Below are 6,000 nucleotides of genomic sequence, written 5' to 3'. Positions count from 1 at the left end.
AAAAAAAAAATTATGCCAAAAGATGGTGGGTGTGTACCAACTTGGTGTTTAATTTTTTAAATTTTATTTAAAAAATAACAACAAAGAAATAGAATGGATTTAAATGTCATATCCATCAACTCTTTTCTCTCCTACTATTGAAACAGTGATGACTCATTAAAAGAAGTTTTGGGGTCAGACAGACCAGGGTTCAAACTCCATCTCTAACCCTTACCAGCTATGGGACCTTGAACAAATTATTTCAACTATTCTGAGCCTCAGTTTCTTCATCTATAACATGGCATAATCATACCGATAAGCATACCTACTTCGTAAGGTTATTTTGAGAATGGGACAGAAAGTGACTTTCAGCCATTGTCACTTGGATTTCCAGCATGTATCTGGTGCATAATAGATGCTCAGTAAGAAATGAGATAGAAGAGGGGCACCTGGGTGGCTCAGTCGTTAAGCGTCTGCCTTCGGCTCAGGTCATGATCCCAGGGTCCTGGGATCGAGCCCCGCAATGGGCTCCCTGCTCTGGGGGAAGCCTGCTTCTCCCTCTCCCGCTCCCCCTGCTTGTGTTCCCTCTCTTGCTGTCTCTCTCTCTCTGTCAAAATAAATAAATAAAATCTTAAAAAAAAAAACCAAAACATTAAAACAAGGCTTTGGGAAGATGGATTGAATTTCTAAAATGGCAGAATGTCTATGGTGAACATCACTGTTATTTATTTTCCTGGAGTTTGCTATCCAGGTGGATGTGGTGGTTATTTAGTAATAGCTGGGTCCTTGTCCTTCAACATAGGTTGGCTTATCAGGAAACAGGAAGGAGGGGTGACTGGGTGGCTCAGTCGGTTAAGTGTCTGCCTTCGGCTCAAGTCATGATCCCAGATCAAGCCCCGCATCGGGCTCCCTGCTCGGCGGGAGGCCTGCTTCTCCCTCTCCCAGTCCCCCTGCTTGTGTTCCCTCTCTCGCTGTGTCTCTCTGTGTCAAATAAATAAATAAAATCTTAAAAAAAAAAAAGAAATGAGATAGAAGGGAGGAGGTTTCTTCTCCTTTTATAGACATCGGCTGCCCCGGGACAGCTGCTTTTAATATTATTTTTCCTTCCATTCTTGAAGCCCCACATAGTCTAGTTAAGCTCCAAATGTGGGGTTTCCTTTCTGCCCTTACGGTGCCTACCCTACTTCTCATCCAATTAGGAGCAGCCCATCTCAGGAGGCTCAGAGGTCCCTCCAATATTTATCAGATCTCACTGATTTCTCCTGGCTAGCAGGCATATTCTGGGGCAATGACAATTGTGCTTTTCTCTGATAATCCATCCATAATTTTGTGTGTGGTGGTTCTGGCAGGCCAGAGAGGGACGCTTAGAATAGGGCCTCTAGAGTCTACAAAACTGGGTTACAAAACTGGTTCCCCACCAGCTATCTGATCCGGCTCTTCCCCTTTCTGTATCTTAGTTTCCTCATCTGTAAAACAGGGTAATGATCTTGCCTGCTCTGACACAGAGAATTCATGTAAAATGCTTCGTGCCACCCTAGCTTGGTCCCTTGCAGAAGCATCCTCCCAGAGTTGTCTTACAACAATGTGACCTGAGCTTTCATCAAAAGTTGTGACAAGGAATCACCATGTGAAACTCAATTTCCACTTGCTGTCAAATTTGTGGAGAACATTATCAATATATGACTCTAGTGGAGAAACTTCTCCAGCATGAGAAATTACTAGAATTTTTTGTCAGGAAAACTGGGAAATGCCCTTTCCTCTGATATCAAATGTTCTGAGACTGATTCATCTTATCTCCATTTTTGTCTTGGCTTCCAGGAAGCTTAGAGCTAAATCTCATGCTTAATGACAGCCTCTCCATTGAACCTGACTGGCTTAATTCTATATTTGTATTTCATGAAAACCATTGTACACATCCTCAGTTATAAGCTTTCTCAAATTCTTTTGGGGAAGGAAGGAAGGAAAGAAAGAAGGAGGCAGAGAAAAAGAAAGAAAGAAAGGAAGAAAAGAAAGAAAGAAAGAAAGAAAGAAAGAAAGAAAGAAAGAAAGAAAGAAAAAGAAAGAAAGAAAGAAAGAAAGAAAGGAAGGAAAAAAGAAAGAAAGAAAGGAGGAAGGAAGGAAAGAAGGAAGAAAGGGAGGAAAGAAGGAAGAAAGAGAAAAAGAGAGGGAGGGAGGAAAGAATGGAAGGAATCAGGTATACTTTGAAAAGAGTACTTGGTCCACTGTAGCAGCTAAAATATAGGTTTGGTTTCCTTAATAGACACTCAAAATAGTTGTGATTTAAATAAAATGGAAGTATATACCATTCTGACCATCATAAGTAGTCCGAGGCTGGCATGATGACTACCAGGTAGGAGGGATCTTGGCTTCTTCTTACCTTGTTGCTCACTGTTCCCACGGGGTTATCTCTGACCACATGTTTCAGGATGGCTTGCCACCATGTCTCATCCTAGCCAGGGGAAATGGGAACATTGAAGGCATACCCTTTGAGACTCATGACCTCATAGTTACACACATCTCTTCCACTCACATCCTTTTGGCCAAAACTTCATCATATGACCACCCTAACTGCAAGAGAAGTTGGGATATTTAGTCTTTGAGGCATATGTCCCATTAAAAATCAGGGGTTCTATTAACTATCGAGGGAGAACAGATTTTGGAGGACATCTACCAGTTTCTGCAGCATCCACTGTCTCCGATGTATTTCTTTGCACATGATTGCACTCCAGTCTGCCCTGTTTCACTCTCACCCCTTCTAATCAGTCTGGCTTCCATGCTGCTATCAGAGCGCTTTTCAATTCAGAGTGCTATTATGGCACTCCCCTTCTCACACCCCACCCCAAATTCCTACTATGTAGAAAAGTGATTCACAAACTTTAATATGCATCAGGAATCACCTGGAGAGCACGTTAACACGGAGAAGGCTGGAGCCTCCCAGCAGAGTTTCTGATTCAGTAGGTCTAGGACTCAAGAATTTGCATCTTTAGTAAGTTGCCAGGTGATGCTGGCATCTTTCCCGAGGGCTCCGAGCCCAAGGTGTAGCACCTCTATCAGCCTGGACACTGCGATATCCTCTACAAATAGGGCTGGCCCCAGCCCGCCGCTGCCCTGCCTGCCCTCCCCTCTGCCAGGCGCTAGACATGTACAGAGGTTTTTTGTGGTTGTAAATGGTCGTATTTCACTCCCCCCCCAACTTCCCTGTCATGCAACCTTCCACATTTTATTAAAGGGGATGCTGGTGGTGAGCCGCGTGTGTGCGTGTCCTTGCTCTGCCGCCTGCCTGGCTGCTATGTGTCCGGCTGTCCCCCTGCCCCCCCAGGTGGGCTCCTCTTGGCCTTCCACCTGTCCACACCCAAGCCTCCCTACCAGGAGCAATTTTGAGGGGCCTAGGCCTCTTGGGGACCTCTCCTGGTTACCTGCTTCCTTCCCCTCAGGCACCCATCCCCCTTCCCTCCTTAGCTGGCCCAGGGGTTTCCACGAGAATCTTGGAGGTTCCTTGGAGGATTTGCCCAGGGACCTAGGACTGCCCAGGCTGCAGGCCGCTCCCTCCTAGGCCCTGACTCCACCTTGCTGTCCCGGTCTGGACCCCCAAACCTGAGCTGCCTGCCCTCCCATCAGGAGTCTGCATGGTCCAGTCCTGGGTGGAGAGGGCTGACATTGTGGGACCTGGCTCAGGGCAGGTGGAGGAGCTGGCGTGGCACCAACCTGGCTGGGGAGGGGCAGCCTTCAAGCCGGTGCTTGGTCCATGGTCCCCAGGTCTAGGCAGGGCTTTGCCAGGCTGCCATTGCTCTCCCACCCCTTTCCCTGCCTGTGCCTGCTTTGCACCCCCTTTGCTTGGGCCACACTGTCTCTGCATTGCCTTCCTTTTTGCCTTTACCTCTCCCCCCCACCCCAGCACATGTGGGCTCTTGGCCCCCAGGCTGTGCACTCCTTGGGGGCAGGCCCTCAATAAATGTGATGTGCTGCCCGCCCCCCCCCCCAAAAGTTGCTGCTGGCCCAAGGACCACACTTTTTTTTTTTTTAAAGATTTTATTTATAAGTAATCTCTACACCCAATGTGGGGCTCAAACTCACAACCTTGAGATCAAGAGTCACATGTTCTACCATCTGAGCCAGCCAGGCACCCCCCCCACCAAGGACCACACTTGGAGAACCACTGACCTTGAGAATAAAGCCCATCCCCCTTAACCGGCCATTCACAGCCAGCCTGGTCTCAACCTACTTTCCACCTTCATCTCTTATCCTTCCCCGCCCCCTCCACACACCTAGGGCTCCAGTCACAGTGATGTTCTCACCTCTCTCTAAGCAGGCCAGCTGTTCACACCTCTGTGCCGCACTGTTCCTTTTGTCTGCAATGCCTTTTGCCTGGCAACTTCCGTTCCACAACCTCCCTGAAGCTTTTCCTGACCCTCTAAACTGTTGTTAAGTCATTCTGTGCCCCAGGTCCCTGCAGACTTTGTACATTCTTCTGTTATTGCTCTTATTGGCTTGTGTTTTGTCTTTCCAGCTGCCTCCCTGTCTCTGGAGCCCTAGTCATGTACAGAGCTCTTAGCCATGGCAACAAGGTCATGCGTGAGGAAACAAAAGTATGAATGAGGAAGGGAGGCAAGTAGATGGAGTGAATAAACAAAGGAAGTGAGTGAAGAAATGATGAGTTAGTACATGAATGAGTGAGTTATGGTCCATTTGTGTTTGGTTCTCTCCATTAAGTCCTGAGTTCCATAGTAGGAAGGGAATTTATACTCTAACCACGTTGCCACAAAGTTCCAGCCATCATTTCCTTCTAAGCGGGAGTTAACTGGGACCCAGCATCCATCAAGTCAACCCTCCCCACCCCCGCCAACCCCGAGTGCTCAGGAGCTGGGAGGGGCTGGGGACCTATGCTGGGTCACGTTCCTGACATCAAGGCTTAACCTCCACTCAATCCTCCCTGTTCTCATGCACCCTGGTGTTTCTGAAAGTCAGTTATAAGACATTTGGGACACTGGAGAAACAATGATGGTGGATGCTTCTCAGGGCCAAGACACAAAAGGCTTTTTCACCCAACTAGTGATAAGGTGTCAGCGATGTTTCAAATTAAAATTGTAAGCTTGAGGTGCTGAAACTACTCTCTCCCTCCTCATGGGGAACACAGCTTCCTCCAAACCCCATAAAGGAGGCCTCCTCTGGCTCCAGCAGACACGGATGTGGCCATAAGAAGGGACTCCCTGGGCCACTGTGGTTGTCAACTCAGCCATGGTGCTGAGCTGTTCCTACACCAATGTTGTGTAGTCTCAGAAGCCATTGCACTTCTGAGCTTCAGTGTCCTCTTCTGCACATTGCACATTGAGCTTCAGTGTCCTCTTCTGCAGGGTGGGAATATTCCTATTCACCTCGTAGGTGTGTGGTGAGCATCAAATTAAACATGGGAGTAGAGGGCCCAACACAGTACCAGGCAGATACCAGGTGTGCAATAGAGAATAACTAGTGTTCTCACAACTGATCCTTGAAAGTCTTTTCCCTAATGAATCAGGCCCACTCAGACTTCTAGGGTTCTTCCCCCACCATTTTAAAAGTAGGCTCCGTGCCCAGTGCGGAGCCCAACATGGGGCTCGAACTTACGACCCTGAGATCAAGAACTGAACTGAGATCAAGAGTCAGACGCTTAACTGACTGAGCTACCTGGGTGCCTCTAGGGTTCTTCCTTCTGTTTATAAAACCTGCATTCCCCTCTCACAATTCTACCTGATTTGGGGATCTCAACTCTCATCATACCTCCTCCACAAAACTGTCTCTGCTTCTGGAACTCTCTACCAATGATGCCTGCCTTACTTGTGGTCTGGATTAATGATGAACATGGAAGCGAATGGTTAGTCAAAAGCAAGGGGTCTGCAAGCAGAGCTGCCATGTATGGCTGCATAGGTTGTGCACTGCCCAAACCTAGGAGTACCATTCATATAGACTGTAAGGGAGTGGGGCCCCAATGAATTGCATAAAGAGGGAGCTCTGTCTGCAAGTCAAATGGACTAAGTTTGAATCTTG

The sequence above is a fragment of the Mirounga leonina genome, unplaced genomic scaffold (genome assembly GCF_011800145.1).
Source record: "Mirounga leonina isolate KUSES-001 unplaced genomic scaffold, KU_Mleo_1.0 Mir_94, whole genome shotgun sequence".
Taxonomy (NCBI): domain Eukaryota; kingdom Metazoa; phylum Chordata; class Mammalia; order Carnivora; family Phocidae; genus Mirounga; species Mirounga leonina.
The sequence above is the reverse complement of the archived record's forward strand: the minus strand, read 5'-3'. Positions refer to the sequence as shown.